At 44.4% G+C, this 20,683-nt stretch overlaps 1 protein-coding gene across 30 annotated transcripts in view; it reads right to left on the reverse strand.

The window, feature by feature from the left end:
- Window positions 1-20,683, reverse strand: part of DLGAP1 (DLG associated protein 1) — a 961,867-nt gene that overhangs the window by 14,752 nt on the left and 926,432 nt on the right. The window lies entirely within an intron of this gene.

The raw sequence follows: 20,683 nt of genomic DNA on the forward strand, positions 1-20,683 counted from the left end.
GAGCACTTGCCCCTCTGGAAATCTTTACAGGATTTAAGCAGTCCGGTTGTTGTGAATATACAGAGCCAGACACCCGAGTGGAATGAAGCCTTTCTCAACCTCATTCCCCACAAAGTCTGAGCGACAGAAATCGAAGAATAAGAAACTCCATTCTGGCCCAGGGTTTTCTAGCAATTTGCTCCTTTATTTGTTTTAAACTGCTAGGCTAGATAATGGTTTCTGCTGCACATTCTACGTAGGCATTACTCAACTATTTCAGCATTCCCACAAGTCACTCAGCGCATTTATATTTCCTCTAATATGTCACCAGCCACACCAAACAGCTCACAGGCAGATATCTGTCCCCTCCCTCCGTGATCTCGAGGGGTCTCCCTTGACAGCTGTCTAGCAGCAATTTCTTAGGCCTAAGTTCTATTTTTCTGCTCTGCTTTTAAAATCTCTTGGAGTGGTTATCCTTTTCCTCTTTAACTAATAAATCAATTGTGCAAGACCTCCTCTCCTTTGCTTAACATCCCCAGAAAGGACAGCTTATGGAGACACAGGGCCTGAGTGGGCCAGAGTCCTCACCATCTACTGCCTGGACAAGTCACCATCTCTACTTTCCCATATGTAAAATGGGGCTAATGGTACCTATTTGGAGGGTTGTTGGGAAGGTTAAAAAGCATTAGTGTATTTGAATTGCTTAGGGCTGTGTTGGATTTACAGTAGGCACTTAATAATTATTGGTTATTATCTAGGATCGGAAACCTCTACCTCTTCTATGGGTGTGCCCACTGTGAGAGCCACACTTGCCCTGGCTAGGAGAGAAGAGGAAAAACAAAGTCTGGATTATCTTAGGTGACTGGATATCTTGGTCTCCTGGGACAGGTATGTTCTCTGGTTGACGTCTTCCAGCTCTGAGAAGGTATATGGAGCAGGCACTTCCTAAGTGAGCATGCGGCTATAGGTAAGCTCTGAGGTTTATGGAAACCTCTCTGAATTATCTTGCTGAAGGGTAGGACTGTGAGACTGGCAAATCTCAGAATGAATCCTGGGAGGTTATGACCAGGGTACCTAGGTCTCCACTCTGATGGCTGGGTTCCACAGCTCCTGGGAGCTATCACAGAAACTCCAGCTATTCTGATTTACCTAAGAACTTTGAGCTGATGGTTCTCAATTACGTCTGATGCTTGAGCTATATAATAGACTCCCATAATAAAAGTCACTGAGTAAGACAGTGATTCTCAAAAGAGGAGACAGCACTGTTCTATTATTATTCTATATTATTCGGGCAACATGCAACCACGTAAGTTAGGGCTAACTCAGATGTCTTCTCAAAAGTGAAACAAGGGACATCTTTCTTCATTCAGCATGGCCTGGCAAGAGCCCTGGCAAAGTATCTGGGGTGGAGTTGCGGCCCTTGGCCCTTCTGTTTCCCGGGCTTTTGCTGTCATGTTCCTTGCATGGAAATTCCCTACTGGCTCCGGGATACTTGCAATTCCTGTGTCCAGAAGATGACCTTTCCTAGGTCCTGGGTGGGGAGATGACTGCTTGGGCCTAGAATGAGATCATGAAACAGGGAGGCTTGGGAGAAGCAGATGACGGCTCATATTTCCTCGTCCTCCACACTTTCTTTTCCAGAGAACTAAAAACTCACTTTAATTTTAAGAAAGAAGCTGTAATGGAGGTTTTTTTGTTTTGTTTGGTTTGGTTTTTTTCCACTAGACACTCTGTGTGTGTGAGGTAAGTTCTTTCTTCCAAAAGTAAATTTCACATTTGTTGCCCATGCCTTGAGGAAGTTGAAATTAATAAACAATAAATGGTAAACACCAGTAGAAGTAAAAAGTGGAAATAAAAAGGCTGAAAGTTGGTAAAGAAATGAAATGAAGAAGAAAGAAGCATCTCGATGTTGTTTTGAAACTACTCTAAAATGTTCAATACCAACCTTCAGGGCAGAAAAAAAAAAATACAGTTGGCCCTCTGTATCCATGGGTTTTGCATCTGTGGGTTAAACCAACCTTGGGTCTCACCATGTGGCCCAGGCTGGTCTCGAACTCCTGGGCTTAAGCAGTCCTCTCACCTCAGCCTCCCAGAGTGCTGGGATTCCAGGTATGAGCCACCGCATCCTGCTGAGTTTGTTTTCTTTTTTCCTTTTCTCTCTCTCCTATGAAATGAAGCCCTACAGGCCGGGCGCGGTGGCTCAAGCCTGTAATCCCAGCACTTTGGGAGGCCGAGACGGGCGGATCACAAGGTCAGGAGATCGAGACCATCCTGGCTAACACGGCGAAACCCCGTCTCTACTTAAAAAAACACAAAAAATTAGCCGGGCGAGGTGGCGGCGCCTGTGGTCCCAGCTACTCGGGAGGCTGAGGCAGGAGAATGGTGGAACCCGGGAGGCGGAGCTTGCAGTGAGCTGAGATCTGGCCACTGCACTCCAGCCTGGGCGACAGAGCGAGACTCCGTCTCAAAAAAAAAAAAAAAAAAAAAGAAATGAAGCCCTACAGATAAAGTAAATGTTCTCCACTCCTATCCCATTCCTTTTTTTTTTTTTTTTTGAGATGGAATCTCGCTCTGTCGCCCAGGCTGGAGTGCAGTGGTGTGACCTAGGCTCACTGCAAGCTCCATCTCCCAGGTTCATGCCATTCTCCTGGCTCAGCCTCCCAAGTAGCTGGGACTACAGGCGCCACCACACCAGCCTAATTTTTTTTGTATTTTTTGGAAGAGACGGGGGTTTCACAGTTTTAGCCAGGATGGTCTTGATCTCCTGACCTCATGATCCGCCCACCTCGGCCTCCCAAAGTGCTGGGATTACAGGCATGAGCCACCGCGCCCGGCCTATCCCATTCCTTTTCATCCCCAGAGGAAACCATTGCAGTAGAGAATGACTATTTCAGTCCCATCACTGAGTTCATAAGGTGTCTTTTCTGGTCCTGGAAAGGTGATAGCTAAGGGTCTTTTTGAGTGTTAGATTGGGGCAATGTCACTAGCACAGTTGAGACCCTGTAGCCAACAGCAGCAGATTTTCTCTGAAAGTTAGAATGGGGGTTTTAAAGCTCTATGGGTGTTGAGTTGATCTCTTTCACATTCTGGTCATGCTTTTTTTTTTTTTTTTTTACAGATTGTTCAAACCAGATGTGGTTAACAGTTTTTCCACCCATCTCCCTTAGGGTACATTCAAGTGCATCTTACAGAATAATTATCTCTGCTGTGTCACCCAGGCAAGCCATGTAACCATGATTCATACCATATATTTGTGTAATACTTAATCAGACAGTAAGCCTTGTATTGCTGGGCAGTTCTTTTTATCTAAGTAAATCCAGCCTCCGCAGACACCGTATAGGCACCTGATGGTGAGGCTTATAGACTCTTCCCTTTCCTTTCCTTCCCCAGCTACTCTGTGAGTCTGTCCCACAGTGGAAGTACAGAACAAAACAGAAGACAGAGTTGAATGGAATTCCTCCTACTTAAGAAGTAAGCACTCTCTATAAACCCCCCACTTACAATTCTTCAAACCTCTTACTCCACAATAGATATTTAAAAAGACCCACAATAGAGAGGACAGCCCTGGGTTAGTGAATCACATAAAGTCAGGAAGAACTTTTGGGAGGCCTTGTGTTTACTTAAATGTGAATATGTGTTTACTTAAATTATCATCACTTGGTATTTCAAAACTCACAAACAGGCATCTAATTAGATCCTCACAGGACCCTGCGAGGCAGAGCAGATAACTTCATTTGAGAAAACCTGTGCTCAAACTACAAAGTCTCTCCCCCAGGGACACCTGCTGTGGCCAGTCCCTATCTTCTGACCCCAGTCTAGTTGGGCTCTCTTCTCTCTACACTCACTGAAAATTGTGTCTGAATCTACTTAAGTAGAAGCTATCTGAGTGTGATTTCCTTCTTTTTTTTTTTCTCTCTACTGTGGTAAGAACACTTAACATGAAATCTACCCTCTTAACAAATATTTAAGTGCACAATACAGTTTTGTTAATGGTGGTGCAGTGTTGTACAGCAGATCTCGAGAACTTATTCACCTTGCATAACTTTAGATCCACTGAACAGAAATTCCCATTTCCCCCTCCCCCTAGACCCTGACACCCACCATTCCACTCTCTGTTTCTTGAGTTTGACTCTATTTTAGATACCTCATATAAGCAGAATCATGCAGTATTTGTTCTCCAGTGACTGGCTTATTCCACTTAGCATATAGTCCTCCAGGTTCATCTATGTTGTTGCATATGGCAGAATTTCCTTATTTTTCAAAGCTGAATAATATTTCATTGTATGTATATACCACACTCCATTTATCTACTGAGTGTGATTTCTATTTATTTGTTTATTTATTTATGAATGAGGTCTCACTATGTTGTCCAGGGTGGAGGACAGTGGCTATTCATAGGCATGATCATGGGGTACTATAGCCCTGAACTCCTTGCCATAGCCTTCTGAGCAGCTGGGACTGCAGGCATGAACCACTATGCCAGGTTGCATGTAATTTCTTTATCAACATTTCCCAGCCAGTGCCAATGGTTAGGGGTGAGTGGCGTAATAAGTCAGTGGGAGAGTTGGAAGGAATTCGCCAAGCCTGATCACTGTCCCACATTAGGAAGCAAGAGCCAGACCTGATCGCTGTCCCACATTAGGAAGCAAGAGCCAGACCTGATCACTGTCCCACATTAGGAAGCAAGAGCAAACCACATCCATCCACCTGAAGTGACTGGCAGGCAAGGCAATTTCAATCCTGAAAAGAAGAGAGGAACCAAGGACACCTTGAAAGAGATGGTGGGTGTAAGTTTCAATTTCTGTTTTTCTTTTAAAGATTATGCATCATAATGAGAAGCAGAGAACAACCATTTTGGCTGTGGGAAAGGGGAGTCTTTTACGCAAACTATGATTTGACATCTCCGGACTACATTCAAAGACCCAGCCATTGAGAAGAGAGACACCTTCTCTTTCCCACTGGCCTCTGTGGGATAGGTTGTGATTTTGAGAAAAGGAGGTAGTATAAGAGAAACAAGGATGAAGAGAAAAAACACTTTCTTTTAACCCTCCCAGTGGGTCTATGACAAAGCTGCAAGGAGTTTCAGTGCGCTGGTGATCTTTTTGCTGGGTTAAAATCAGGATTACAAATCCTTAAGCATAAGTAGCATATGTATCCTTTCCTATTTCAAGAGAAGTTAGGTCTCTAGAACTGAAAAGGCAGACGTGCTCATTTCTCTGACTGCTTCTTTTTTTTGTTTGTTTGAGACAAGAGTCTCACTCTGTCACCCAGGCTGGAGTGCAGTGGCACGACCTTGGCTCACTGCAACCTCCATCTCCTGGGTTCAAGTGATTCTCCTGCCTCAACCTCCCAAGTATCTGGGATTACAGGCATGAACCATTGCGCCTGGCCTCTCTGATTGCTTCTAATTCTTACATGATACTACACCTAACTTCACGATCATCAGACCTTACCTTAGGGCCTCAGAAACAGAGAAGAATAGACATATTTCTTATATCCTCAAAGTATGTTCCCCGAAGCCCAGATACGACAGACACCCCTGCAATGGATTACATCTGACAGGCTCCCCGTGGTGAAGGTTACGACGGTACATATGCTACATAGAACTTGTCACATTTTTCTGCCACCTACACTGTAATTCACCTAGTATGTTTCATTTTAGTCTAACTTTCTCTCTGGGCAATATAGGCATGCCTCAGACATATTGTGGGTTTAGTTCCAGACCACTACAATAAATGAATATCATAATAAAGTGAGTCACAGGAATTTTTTGTTTCCCAGTGCATATAAAAGTTATGTTTACACTATACTGTAGTCTGTTAAGTGTGCAATAGCATAATGTCAAAAAAAAAGTACCTAATACTTTATTGCTAAAAAATGCTAATGGTCATCTGAACCATCAGCAAGTCACAATCTTCTTGCTAAGGGAGGGCCTTGCCTCGATGTGGATGGCTGCTGTGATCAAGGTGGAAGTCGCTGAAGATAGGGGTGGCTATGGCAATATCTCTTTTTAAAATAAATTTTTTTTCATTTTTTATTTTTTGTAGAGACGGGATCTCGCTATGTTGCCCAGGCTGGTCTCAAGCTTCTGGCCTCAAGTGATCCTCTCATATTGGACTCTTAAACTGCTGGCATCACAGGTATGAGTCATTGCCCTGGCCGGCTGTGGCAATTTTAAAAATAAGACAGCAATGAAGTTTGCCGCATCAATTGACTTTTCCTTTCGTGAAAGATTTCTCTGTTGCATACAATATTTGTTTGACAGCATTTTACCTACAGTAAAACTTTTTTCAAAATGGGAGTCAAGGGGCTGGGCGTGGTGGCTCACACCTGTAATCCCAGCACTTTGGGAGCCTGAGGCGGGCAGATTACCATCCTGGCTAACATGGTGAAACTCTGTCCCTACTAAAAAATAGAAAAAATTAGCCAGGTGTGGTGGCGGGCGCCTGTAGACCCAGCGACTCAGGAGGCTGAGGCAAGAGAATGGCGTGAACCCAGGAGGCGGAGCTTGCAGTGAGCCAAGATCATGCCACTGCCCTCCAGCCTGGGCAACAGAGCGAGACTCTGTCTCAAAAAAAAAAAAAAACAACAAAAAAACAACTAGAGTCAAGGTTGGGAGTGGTGGCTCAGACCTGTAATCCCAGCATTTTGGGAGGCCAAGATAGGAGGATTACTTGAGCCCAGGAGTTCAAGACCAGCCTAGGCAACATGGCAAAACTCCATCTCTACTAAAAATATAAAAAATTAGTAGGCATGGTGGCATATTCCTGAAGTCCCAGTTGCTCAGGAGGCTGAGTTGGGCGGATCACCTGAGCCTGGGAAGTAGAGGCTGCAGTGAGCTGTGATTGTGCCACCGCACTCCAGTCTAGACAACAGAGGAGACCCTGTCTCAAAAAAAAAAAAAAAAAAAAAAAAAATTGGAGTGAAAATCCTCTTGAAACTTGCCACTGTTTTATCAACAAAGTCGATGTAATATTCTAAATCCTTTTGTGGTCATTTCAACAGTGTTCACAGCATCTTCACCAAGAGTAGATTCCATCTCAAGAAACTATTTTCTTGGCTCATCCATAAGAAATAACTCCTCCTCTGTTCAAGTTTGATCATGAAATTATAGCAATTCAGTCACATTTACAGGCTTCACTTCTCATTCTAGTTCTCTTGCACTTTTTACCACATCTGTGGTTTCTTCCTCCACTGAAGTCTTGAACCCCTCGAAGTCATCTGCGAAGGTTGGAATCAACCTCTAAACTCCTGTTAATGTTATTTTGACTTTTTCCCATGAATCATAAATGTTCTTAATGGCATCTAGAATGACGATTCCGTTCCAGAAGGTTTTCTTTTTTTTTTTTTAATTTTTAAATTATTTTTTCAAATTTTTGTGGGTGCATGGTGTATATATTTATGGGGTACATGAGATGTTTTGACACAAGCATGCAGTGTGACGTAAGCACATCATGGAGAATGGGGTATCCATCCCCTCAAGCATTTATCCTTTGGATTACAAATAATCCTCCAGAAGGTTTTCAATGGACTTTGCCCAGGTCCATCAGAGGACTCACTATCTATGGCAGATATAGCCTTAATGGAATGTATTTTTAACTAAGAAGACTTGCAAGTCCAAATGACTCTTTGATCCATAGGCTGCAGAATGGATGTTGTATTCCTGTGTTTTCATGCTACTGATAAAGACATACCTGAGACTAGGTAATTTATAAAGGAGAGACGCTTAATGGACTCACAGTTCCACATGGCTGGGGAGGCTTCAGTCATCGTGGAAGGCGAAAGGCACGTCTTACATGGCGGTAGATAAGAGAAAATGATGATAGACAAGCAAAAGGGGAAACTCCTTATAAAATCACCAGATCTCATGAGACTTATTCACTACCATGAGAACAGTATGGGGGAACCACCCCCATGATTTAATCATCTCCCACCAGGTCCTTCCCACAGCATGTGGAAATTATGGGAGCTACAATTCAAGATGAGATTTGGGTGGGGACACAACCAAACCAAATCAGATGTCATGTTTGCAGGCAGGAAAACGACATTCATCTCCATGTACATCTCCATCAGAGCTCTTGGCTGACTAGGTGCATTGTCAATGAGCAGCAATATTGTGGAAGAAATCTTTTTTTCTGAGTCACAGGTCTCAACAGTGGGCTTAAAAGTGTTCAGTAAACCATGCTGTGAAGAGAGATACTCTCATCTAGGCTCTGTTTTTTTTTTTTTTTTTTTTTTTAAGACAGAGTCTGGCTCTGTCGCCCAGGCTGGGGTGCAGTGGCGCGATCTCAGCTCACTGCAAGCTCTGCCTCCTGGGTTTACACCATTCTCCTGCCTCAGCCTCCCGAGTAGCTGGAACTACAGGCGCCCGCCACCACGCCCGGCTAGTTTTTTTTGTATTTTTTAGTAGAGATGGGGTTTCGCCGTGTTAGCCAGGATGGTCTCGATCTCCTGACCTCGTGATCCGCCCGTCTCGGCCTCCCAAAGTGCTGGGATTACAGGCTTGAGCCACCGCGCCCGGCTGCTCTGTTGTTTTACTTATAGAGCACACTTTATAAGAGCACACAAATTTAGCATAATTGTTAAGGGCCCTAGGTTTTTCAGAATGGTAAATGAGCATTGACTTCGACTTCAAGTCACCAGCTGCCTGAGCCCCTAACAGGAGAGTGAGCCTGTCCTTTGAAGCTATGAAAGGCCTACATGGCATCTCCTTCCGATAGAAGGCTGTTTGGTCTACATTGAAAATCTGTTGTTTAGTGTAATCATCTTCATCAATGATCTTAGCTAGATCTTCTGGATAACTTACTGCAGTTTCTCCATCAGCACTAGGAATTCACCTTGCATGTTTATATTACAGGGACAGTTTCTCTTTAAACTTCATGAACCAACATTTGCTAGCTTCAAACTTTTCTTCTTCAGCTTCCTCACTTCTCTCAGCTTTCATAGAATCGAAGAGAGTTGGCCAGGCGCGGTGGCTCATGACTGTAATCCCAGCACTTTGGGAGGCTGATGCGGGTGGATCACCTGAGGTCAAGAGGTCAAGACCAGCCTGACCAACATGGAGAAACCCCGTCTCTACTAAAAATACACAATTAGGCATGGTGGCGCATGCTTGTAATCCCAGCTACTTGGGAGGCTGAGGCAGGAGAATCACTTGAACCCGGGAGGCGGAGGTTGCAGTGAGCCGAGATCACGCCACTGCACTCCAGCCTGGACAAGACAGAAACTCCATCTCAAAAAAAAAAAGAGAGATTTACAAGGTCTCTCTGATTAAGCTTTGGCTTAAGGGAATGTTGTGCCTGGTTTGTTCTTCTCTCCAGACCACTCAGACTTCATCCATATCAACAAAAAGGCTGTTTTGCTTCCTTATCATTTGTATGTTCACTTGGGTAGCACTTTTAACTTCAAGAAGTTTTCCTTTGCATTCACAACACGGCTATCTGGCACAAGAAGCCTAGCTTCTGGCTTATTTTGACTTTTGACATGCCTTAGTGACATGACTTATTGAGGAATCACTAAGCTTAATCATTTATTGCTTTTGATTAAAAGTGACAGATTGTGCCAGGCGCGGTGGCTCACGCCTGTAATCACAGCACTTTGGGAGGCCGAGGCGGGCGGATCACAAGGTCAGGAGATCGAGACCACAGTGAAACCCCGTCTCTATTAAAAAAAAAATACAAAAAATTAGCTGGGTACGGTGGCGGGTGCCTGTAGTCCCAGCTACTCAGGAGGCTGAGGCAGGAGAATGGCGTGAACCCGAGAAGTGGAGCTTGCAGTGAGCCGAGATCGTGCCACTGCATGCTAGCCTGGGCGACAGAGCGAGACTCCGTCTAAAAAAAAAAAAAAAAAAAAAAAAAAAAAAAGTGACAGATTGTAACTCTTCATTTGAACACATAGAGGCCATTATTGGGTTATTAATTGGCCTAATTTAAATATTATTGTGACTCAAGGCACAGGAAGGCCTGAGGAGAGGGAGAGAGACAGGGAAATGATGGGTCAGTGGAGCACTCAGAACATAAACACCATTTATTGATTAAGTTCACTGTCTTATATGGGCATGGTTCATGGAGCTCCAAAACAATTACAACAGTAACATCAAGGATCACTGACCACAAATCACCATAGGAGATATAATAGTAATGAAAACACTTGAAATATTGTGAGAATTACCAAAATCTGACACAAAAACAGAAAATGAGCATATGCTTTTGAAAAGATGGTGCTGACAGACTTGGTCAACTCAGTTTGCCACAAACCTTCAATTTGTTAAAAAAAAAAAAAAAAAAAAAGCAGTATCTTCAAAGTGCAATAAAGCAATGCCAACAAAATGAGGTATGCCTGTGTGTGGGAAAAAGTGTAGGTGTGGGGCCAGGAACAATCAGCTCACCAATTACCAGCTGTTGATCTTGGGAAAGTTGATCAGACTCAGACTCTTTTTCCTTTAATGGCCATAATATCATCTTCATAGCATTGCTGATTACTTAATGGAATAATACAGGTAAACGTGAGAATGCAGTAGGAATTATAACTCCTATAACTGATCTACATTCTTTAGTTCTTGGATATTTACCTAAAAGGTGGCAGTATCCAAAAAACGACATGATTTCTCCTGCAAATCTTTACACTCCAACTTCTCTCTCCAGTAGTGTCAAATAATTTGATGTCCTTCTTTTTTGCTGGCTTTTATTCAGGCAGATTCTCACAAGTGTCACTGACTGGTAAATAATTTCTTTTTTTATGTGTATAAGAAATCCATTCAAGACCAGCCTGACCAATATAGAGAAACCCCATCTCTACTAAAAGTACACAATTAGCCGGGTGTGGTGGCACATGCCTGTAATCCCACCTGCTTGGGAGGCTGAGGCAGGAGAATTGCTTGAACCCAGCAGGCGGAAGTTGCGGTGAACTGGAGATCGTGCCACTGCACTCTAGCCTGGGCAACAAGAGCAAAACTCCGTCTCAAAAAAAAAAAAAAAAAAAAAAAACCAAGAAATCCATAACAATTTTTCAGGGGCTCAGATTGTAGTGCCTCTCTGTATAATCTAGCACTGTTTCCCCCAGCCATCAGAGCTCGGACAGTGGCCAACTGACTGCTGGGTGACACAGACACACAGAGGAGACAGGACCTTAAAGCACACTGGACATTCAATCAGAGCCTTACTTGGAAAACTGACTCACTGCAAAATGAAGGGTCAAAGCCCTCCTTAAGAATGGCAGCTTCTTCGGGTACAGAGATGATGGCAGGTAAACCCTGCTAGCCTCTACAGCTATATTTCCATTTTATTTTCCAGATAGTGCTTAGCCACGTGACTTGATGCCGCCATAAACCAATGGTCTCTAAACTTGGCTGATCCTTCACTGCTGCCCATCAGTTCTTTGCGATGTGTTGGGTTACCTCCCTCTCTAACCCTAATTTCCTGAATCTTATCCATTCTCAACTCAACCCCTATTTCCTCATCTTCAGCAACCTTGCCTCCTATGAGATGAAAATGGAGGGATCAGGCATGAACACTGCTGTGATCCGGATGATAGTGTCTCCTCCAAAATGTATGTTGAAACTGAATCCTCTAGGCCGGGCGCAGTGGCTCAAGCCTGTAATCCCAGCACTTTGGGAGGCCGAGACGGGCGGATCACGAGGTCAGGAGATCTAGACCATCCTGGCTAACACCGTGAAACCCCGTCTCTACTAAAAATACAAAAAACTAGCCGGGCGAGGTGGCGGGCGCCTGTAGTCCCAGCTACTCGGGAGGCTGAGGCAGGAGAATGGCCTAAACCCGGGAGGCGGAGCTTGCAGTGAGCTGAGATCCGGCCACTGCACTCCAGCCCGGGCTACAGAGCAAGACTTCGTCTCAAAAAAAAAAAAAGAAAAAAAAGAAACTGAATCCTCAATGCAGTAACAATAAGAGGTGGGGCATTGGGAGGTGATTACATCATGAGAGCTCTGTGGTCATGAATGAGGTTAGTGCCTTTATTAAAGGACTCAAGGTTGAAGGGACCGCCTCTTGCCCTTCTGACCCTTCTGCCACGAAAGGACACAGGGTTTGTTGCCTCTGAGGGATGCAGCAACAGCCTCATCTTGGAAGCAGAGAGCAGCCCTCACCAGACTCACAACCTGCTGGCACCTTGATCTTGGATTTCTCAGCAACTACAGCAATGAGAAGTAAATGTGTATTGTTTAAAAATTACCCAGTCTTGAGCATTAGGACAAATACTGAATGCATGCGGGGCTTAAAACCTAGATGACAGGTTGATAGGTGCGGCAAACCGCCCTGGCACATGTCTACTATATAACAAACCTGCACGTTCAGCACATGTATCCCAGAACTTAGAGTACAATTTAAAAAAATTACCCAGTCTTTGGTACTTTGTTGAGCAACACAAACAAACAACGGCAAACACTCTCAATGTTCTGTCTCTCCTAATACTCCTCCCCCACCAATCTCCTAAACCTTTCCGCCCCCGCCCTAGTGTCTTCTCTACATCCACTTTTCCCATCTACGTGTGTCCTCGGTCTGATTCTGTCCCTGCTACCCTGAGGCCTTGCTGCGTGAGCCAGTCCCTCTCTCTGAACTCCTTCTGCCAGTGCCTTACCTGAGACGTCTGGCAGCATCCTCAAGTCTTTCCCATTCTAAGTGGGGCAACTCCTCCCAACCCTACGGTCCCCTCCAGCTAATATAAAATTCCTCTTCTCCCCTGTTATTGGCTGAATTGCACTTTTCCTAAAACTTACATGTAAAATTCCTAACCTCCAGTGCCTCGGAATGTGATTCTGGAGATAAGGTCCTTACAGAGGTGATTAACTTACAAAGAGGTCATTCCCATGGGCCCCAATCCACTATGACTGATGTCCTCATAAGAATTGGAAGTGAGAACACAGACACACACACGGAGGGGAAACTCGGGGAAAGGGCAGCGGTCTGCAAGCCAAAGAGAGCGACCTGAGGGGGAACCAGCCCCTTGAGGTCAAACTTCCAGCCTCCAAAACTGTGAGAAAATTAATTTCTCCTGTTTAAGCGACCTGCTTCATGGGTACTTTATTATGGCAACCCTGGCAAATTAACACATTCCCTTCAAACCCCCATTCTCCAAAGGTTAGCATGCCTTTGCCCTCGTATTTCTTCTGCTCTCCATTGTCTCCATTCCCTGCAGCCCGGCTGTCTCCACCCTCTTCACCTTCTGGACTCTGCTTTTGGCACAAAGGAACTCAGATCCCTTGGGTCTCCCAACAACGGTCTCTGGCTCACTGCCCTTCCCTGATGCTGCCTTCCCTGTGCTTGCTAGAATTTCTGTCACTCCACCTCGTAAATGTTGAACACAAAATGTAATCCCCAGCTCACTTCTCCACTCACTTCCCTCATTCTGCTTTCTCGAATTTGTGACTCCACTGGGTACTGACCCCAGACGCTTTCAAGGAGCATGTGTAACCACCAGCTCAACACCTCCTGTCTCCCCAAATCCGTGTTCCCCTCAGGATTCCCTTGTTGATTACCATTAGGGGTACAAGGCTTGATCAATCTATCCATAGCGTAAATGTTCTCCATCCCTTGACAATCTTGGAGATTTGGTTTCATTAAGGGAACTACAGGGTTTTCTTATCTCGTGTAACTCTCATGCTGACTTTTCTTTGGTTCCCCTGCTCCATAGGATAACCCCGAAGCCCCCTTCAGCAGGGCAGGTGCAGGCCAAGCTGTCCAGTTTCTCTCTGCTGACTCCTTCCGTGCTCCAAGCGCCCATGGCTTCCCACATCCCCAAGGTCTTTCTCTCCTAAGTGTCTTCTTCACACCAAGCACTAAGCTGAGACTGTCTCCTCCCCTTGATGCCCTAGGCAAGCCCCTCTCCCTGTATCTAGCAGTCCTCATCCTTAGGATTCAGCTTGGGTGTACCTTGCCAGAAAGCCTTACCTCTTTCACCTCTCCCTCCTCACTGCTTCCAAAATTCTCCTGCATAGCTGTCTCTGCCTTTTGCTCATTCTTTTCAACATGTTCTGTTAATATGTCTGATTTCCAACCAGAATGTGAGCTCTTTGATGGCTTAGACTGTGCCCATGTAACTAACTCCTGTTATCTCCACTGAAGGAATACGTTTTGAAATTAACTGAGTTATTTACAGATTCTATATCAACCAGAAAAGAAAACTACCTGTGATATTCTGATCCCTGAGCATTCTAATTCTTTAAGGTTTTATCATGTCTCGCACCACTTTTTAAATTATAGTGTTGACTAATTAGCTGATACAGTCTTAGCTGGGGTATTATTCCTCTTGCATTGCTGTTTGTCATGCTATTTGTAGTGACTAGCCTGGAAAAGTCACACCATCTAGGATAAGTTGAGTTGTGTTTGTGGATGATGAATTATATTTCCTTATATTCAAATTTTGCCTTCTTTTTACCCACTTGCCCCTTCCTTCCTTCCTTCCTTCCTTCCTTCCTTCCTTCCTTCCTTCCTTCTTTTTTCTTTTCTTTTCTTTTCTTTTCTTTTCTTTTCTTTTCTTTTCTTTTCTTTTCTTTCAAAACAGAGTTTCACTCTTGCTGGCCAGGCTGGAGTGCAATGGTGCGATCTCGGCTCACTGCAACCTCCGCCTCCCGGATTCAAGTGATTCTCCTGCCTCAGCCTCCTGAGAAGCTGGGATTACAGCCCACCACACCCGGCTGATTTCTGTATTTTTAGTAGAGACGGGGTTTCACCATCTTGGCCAGGATGGTTTCAAAGTCCTGACCTCAAGTGATCCACCCACCTTGGCCTCTCAAGGTGCTGGGATTACAGGTGTGAGCGCTGCACTTGGCCTCCCACCTGGCTTTTTTCCCCCAATGTTATAGACTTTAGGGGTGAAGACAGAGAAAGGAAATTTAAAAAGTGGGTCCATCCACTTACTTTAAAGACACGTGCAGTCAACTAATTTTTCCTTTTTTTTTTTTAAGACCTCACTCTGTTGCCCAGGCTGGAGTGGAGTGGCACGATCTCGGCTCACTGCAACCTCCGCCTTCCGGGTTCAAGCAATTCTCCCACCTCAGCTTCCCAAGTAGCTGGGACTACAGGGGCCTGCCACCACTCTTGGCTATTTTTTGTATGTTTAGTAGAGATGGGGTTTCACCATGTTGGCCAGGTTGGTCTCAAACCCCTGACCTCAGATGATCTGCCCACCTCGGCCTTCCAAAGAGCTGGGATTTCAGGCGTGAGCCACTGAGCCTGGCCGCAGTCAACTAATTTTTGACAAGGGCGCCAAGAGGATACAATGGGAAAAGGGTAGCCTAAGTGTAGGACCAGAAACCACACAACTCCCAAAAGAAAACAGAAGGGAAAGGGCCCTCAACATTAGCCTTGGCAATAATGTTTTGGATATCACAACAAAAGTTCAGGTTACAAAAGCAAAAATAAATAAATGAGATTGTACAAAATGAAAAAGCTTCTGTTAGCAGAGGAAACAATCAACAAAATAAAAAGGCCAGGCACAGTGACTCACGCCTGTAATCCCAGCACTTTGGGAGGCTGAGGTAGGTGAATCACCAGCAGTTCAAGACCAGCCTGGCCAACATGGTGAAACTCCATCTCTACTAAAAATTACAAAAAAATTAGCCGGGCATAGTGGTGCATGCCTGTAATCCCAGCTACTCAGGAGGCTGAGGCAGCAGAATCACTTGAACCTGGGAGATAGAGCTTGCAGTGAGCCAAGATCGCGCCACTGCACTCCAACCTGGGCAACAGAATGAGACTCTGCCTCAGTAAATAAATAAATAAATAAATAAAATTTTAAAAATAAAAATAAAAAGGCATCCTACAACCAGGGAAAAAATATTTGCAAACCACATAACCAATAAGGTTTGTAGACTATAAATCCAAAATTAATGAAGAACTCTTACAACTCCCTAGCAGGAAAGCAAATAACCCCAAAAACCTCAATTTAAAAATGGGCAAAGGTCCGGCCTGGCGTGGTGGCTCACGCCTGTAATCGCAGCACTTTGGGAGGTCGAGGTGGGTGGATCACGAGGTCAAGAGATCAAGACCATCCTGGCTAACACGGTGAAACCCCATCTCTATCAAATATACAAAAAATTAGCAGGGTGTGGTGGCGGGCGCCTGTAGTTCCAGCTACACTGGGAGGCTAAGTGAGGAGAATGGTGTGAACTCAGGAGGTGGAGACTGCAGTGAGCTGAGATTGCACCACTGCACTCCAGCCTGGGTGACAGAACAAGACTTTGTCTCAAAAAACAAACAAATAAACAAACAAACCAAAACAAATGGGCAAAGGTCCTTGACACAGGGTTTGAACAAGACAAAACAAGAAAAGCAGACAAAACCAGAAGAAACAAAAATAGGCAAAAGATCTGAACAGACATTTCTCTAAAGGGGACATAACAAGAAGCCAGGTGCAGTTGCTCTTCTCTGTAATCCCAGCATTTTGGGAGGCCAAGGCAGGAAGAATGTTTGAGTCCAGGTGTTCAAGACCAGCCCAGGCAACATCGTGGGATCTTGTATCCACAAATAATATTTTTTAAAAAATTAGTTGGGTCTGATGGCACACATCTGTGGTCCCAGCTACTGAGGAGACTGAGGTGGGAGAATTGATTGAGCCTGGGCAGTTGAGGCTGCAGTGAGCTGTCATCACACCACTGCACTCCAGCCTCAGTGACAAAGTGAGACTTTGTCTCAACTAAAAAAAAAAGAAACTGTGGTATATATACACCACATACATATAGTGAATATTATTCAGCCCTAAAAAAGACGGAGCTCCTGCCATTTGCCACAACATAGATGGACTGGAAGACATTATGCTAAGTAAAATAAGCCAGACACAGAAAGAATAATACTGCATTATATCATTTATATTGGAATTGAAAAAATAAGATCAAATATACAGAGATAGAGAATGATACAGTGGTTATAGGGGGAGGAAACGGGGAGATGTAGGTCAAAGGTTACAAAGTAGGAGATGCGGCCGGGCGCGGTGGCTCAAGCCTGTAATCCCAGCACTTTGGGAGGCCAAGACGGGCGGATCACGAGGTCAGGAGATCGAGACCATCCTGGCTAACACAATGAAACCCCGTCTCCACTAAAAATACAAAAAAATTAGCTGGGCGTGGTGGCGGCGCCTGTAGTCCCAGCTACTCGGGAGGCTGAGGCAGGAGAATGGCAGGAACCCGGGAGGCTGAGCTTGCAGTGAGCTGAGATCGCGCCACTGCACTCCAGCCTGGGCGACAGAGCGAGATTCCGCCTCAAAAAAAAAAAAAACAAAGTAGGAGATGCATGGGAGGGACGAGTCTAGAGATCTAACGCCAGCATGAGGACGACAGCTAATTAAATTATCTTGTTTTAGGGCATCTTGTGGAATAAGTAGACTTTAGCTGCTCTTTCACAAAAAACGTAACTATGTGAGATGACAGATACGTTAATTTGCTTCATCATAATCACCAACTTACTATATATCTGTATCCTATACAATATAAACCTCAAATATACACAAAATTTATTTCCAAAAAATTAAGTCAGGTAGGCACAGTGGCTCTTGCCTATAATCCCAGCACCTTGAGAGGCTGAGGCAGGCAGATCACTTGAACCTAGGAGTTCGAGACCAGCCTGGGTAACATTGTGAGACCCTGTCTCAACAAATAAATAAATGAAAGTCATGTGGATTTGTCAGTCTGAGTCTGTGTGATTTCATGGCATTGGGATTATCCATGTGGAGACATTCTCATTTACGAGTATGTCCTTGTGGCAAACATTTCCCCAACCTACTGCCCAGCAGCTGCTTCTCAGACACACTTGTGATCTGGAGCTGCTGTCAACAAAACGTCTCCATAGAAAATGTGGATCTGTTTCATTCCTGACTGGCCGTTGCTGTTCTGCATTGCACAACAGTGCTTTTTTTGTTTTGTTTTGTTTTGTTTTTAGCTGAAACTTGGTGGCTAATGAATAAAGAATGGATTCTCTAGTAGAAGTTTTCCCATAGACTAACACCAGAGTTTCCATAGTGTTCTACGGGGAAAAAAAACACAAAAAAGCATTATTTTGTTTTGAAAGAGCAAGTTTTTAAAAAAAATCAGCTGATTTTAATTTTTTTTTTTCCCAGTCCCATCCCCTCCAGGAAGATGGCCATTCGTAGAAGATGGTCACTCTTTGGATCCATATCTTGACTTATATCAGCCACAAAACAGTGACATCATATACATCATATAGATAAAGACAGTTTTGAGCCTTTGAAAGTTGGATGAAATGGAATTAGTTTATGTTTCCCTAGGTAATCTAAATGAAAAAAACTTGAATATTTTATTTGAAGTTCATTGCATTTATTTATTTATTTATTTATTTATTTTCGACACAGAGTCTTGCTCTGTCACCCAGGCTGGAGTGCAGTGGTGTGATCTCAGCTCATTGCAACCTCCGCCTTCTGGGTTCAAGCAATTATCCTGCCTCAGCCTCCCGAGTAGCTGGGATTACATGCATGCGCCACCAAGCCCGGCTAATTTTTGTATTTTTAGTAGAGATGGAGTTTCAACCATGTTGGCCAGGCTGGTCTCGAACTCTGACCTCATGATCTGACTGCCTCGGCCTCCCAAAGTGCTGGGATTATAGGCATGAGCCACTGCACCGCACCAGTCCGTTGCATTTACATTTCACAGAAATAGTTATTGGAGAAAATGATAGGGGTCTTGCTCCCTGAACCAGTCCCTCTCTCTGCCTTCTCTGGAATGACAGAAACACCACTCGCCTAGGAACAGATCTGCTTTCAGGCCTGGTTCTGCCCCCAATTAACCACATCACTTCACCTCTTCATGCTTTCGTGCCCTTCTGAGCTGGGAGACACCACCCTCAAGAGGCACATCCACAAAAGGATGGTGTCTAATGGCCTTCTGGCACCAGCTCTGTGCAAAGCGGCATGAATGGAGCATTCTCGAGGTTAAACATATGGCACATTATAGCCGATTTCCTTTTCATTACTGCCACTTCCTCTGTGGTCACTAATTTCAGGTTGTCTGGAGCTTACAAAAAGAGACGTGCAAGTGCGTGTGTGGTGGAGTGGGAGGGACCTTTGAGGGTTCACTGCAAGAGTAAGATGAGAAGGGAGCTAGGCTAGGATGCAGCCACTGCTCCCCACTTAGAAACACACACGGGCTGGAGGCAGATGAATTGCAGAACTCACAGATGCAGCTTTGTCTGCCATCCACTGTTTCACAGGCTGCAGAGACACAGCAGAGGCAATCCCAGGCAGATATACCCTGGTGATGGCACCGATAGACCGTCACAATGACTGTGCACAGCTTCCGTAACCAAACCTGAAACCAGGCAAACCCCATTTCAGGTGTCATTACCAGCCCCGCATTCGCTGCCAAGGGTCCCAAGCCTTCTGGGGGCCTGCAGGCCAAGTTTCACTAGCTTGGATGCGATTACCAGGCAAAATTAAAGTGGAAGAATTAATCTGCCTCCGGCACATGCTCTAGGTTTATCAGTTTGTTTCAGATAAAGACTGAAAATTCCACGTATTCGTTCTCTACAATCCAGAAGGCAAAGACAGATTTCAAAGTACAATCGCCAGTATTTCATCTTGGGGCCATTGAAACCTGAGCCTGTGTTCCTTCACCACAGTGGTAGACTGCATTCCTAGTTGGAGGCATTCAGCTCCATCTGGTCGTTTCATCCCTGGTTAGATAATACCAGACGTATCTATGTAACATACAAGCCACTGTCAAATAGCACTGAGCCATCTCCCTGAGACAGCTGTTTCACACAAGGGCTCTATTGTCTGAGAAGAGCTCGTATCATTTTACTTCAAGTGCTGCGGGAACAAGCATTCTGTCAGCTGTCTTGGCTTGGAGGAAACCTCACTCACTGCAGTTTCTTTATTTTATGATCAAGCCAAAAAAAAAAGTACTATTGACGGTTGGGGTTGAAGGTTTAAAACAAGAACTAAAGTCTTTGCTCTGCTTTGCTTTCATCAGGGAAAATAGTAATTCCACACAACCAAAGAATGTACAGTGACACTGTTCAAAAGATAGCTTGAGGCTCCTGGGCCACTCTAAATGCTTGTTTTCGGTCTGCCTTTTGTTACCCACATTTGATCAGTTTCAGGTGAACTAGGAAAGTGTTTTCCAGCCCTGTGAGACCAAAAGCAGCTGTCACAATTAGCATAATGACATCACAAAATAATTAATAACTAAATAACTATTTAAAATTAGATGAACTCTTTCTTCTTCAACTCTCCAATAGAGAAAGATGATTACAACTACCCCACATGCAATATCTGAACCTCAAATTTCCAGTGAGTAAATAGGTTATTTTCCAAATTTTTTTTTTTTTTTTTTTTTGCCATGGATGCATTGTATTTTGAATTCAGGGAGTCATTTAACAAAACACATTCTTACATGAATATGAACATGAACTTGGTTGTTCTGCTTATCTTTAGCTGCTACTGCATATTTCTGAGTTTTTGTTTTTTTGTTTTTCTATTTTTTGTTTTGTTTTGTTTTTGTTGTTTTTCATTTGTTTGAGACAGAGTCTCCATCTGTCTCCCAGGCTGGAGTGCAGTGGCACAATCACGGCTCACTGTAGCCTTGACCCCTGGGCTCAAGCAATGCTCTCACCTCAGCCTCCTGAGTAGCTGGGACCATAGGTGCATGCCACCAAGCCTGCCTAATTAAAAATATATGAATTTTTGTAGAGATAGGGTCTCTGTTGCCCAGCCCAATCTTGAACTCCTGGGCTCAAGCGATCCT

This window comes from Macaca fascicularis, chromosome 18, assembly GCF_037993035.2.
Source record: "Macaca fascicularis isolate 582-1 chromosome 18, T2T-MFA8v1.1".
Classification (NCBI taxonomy): Eukaryota; Metazoa; Chordata; class Mammalia; order Primates; family Cercopithecidae; genus Macaca; species Macaca fascicularis.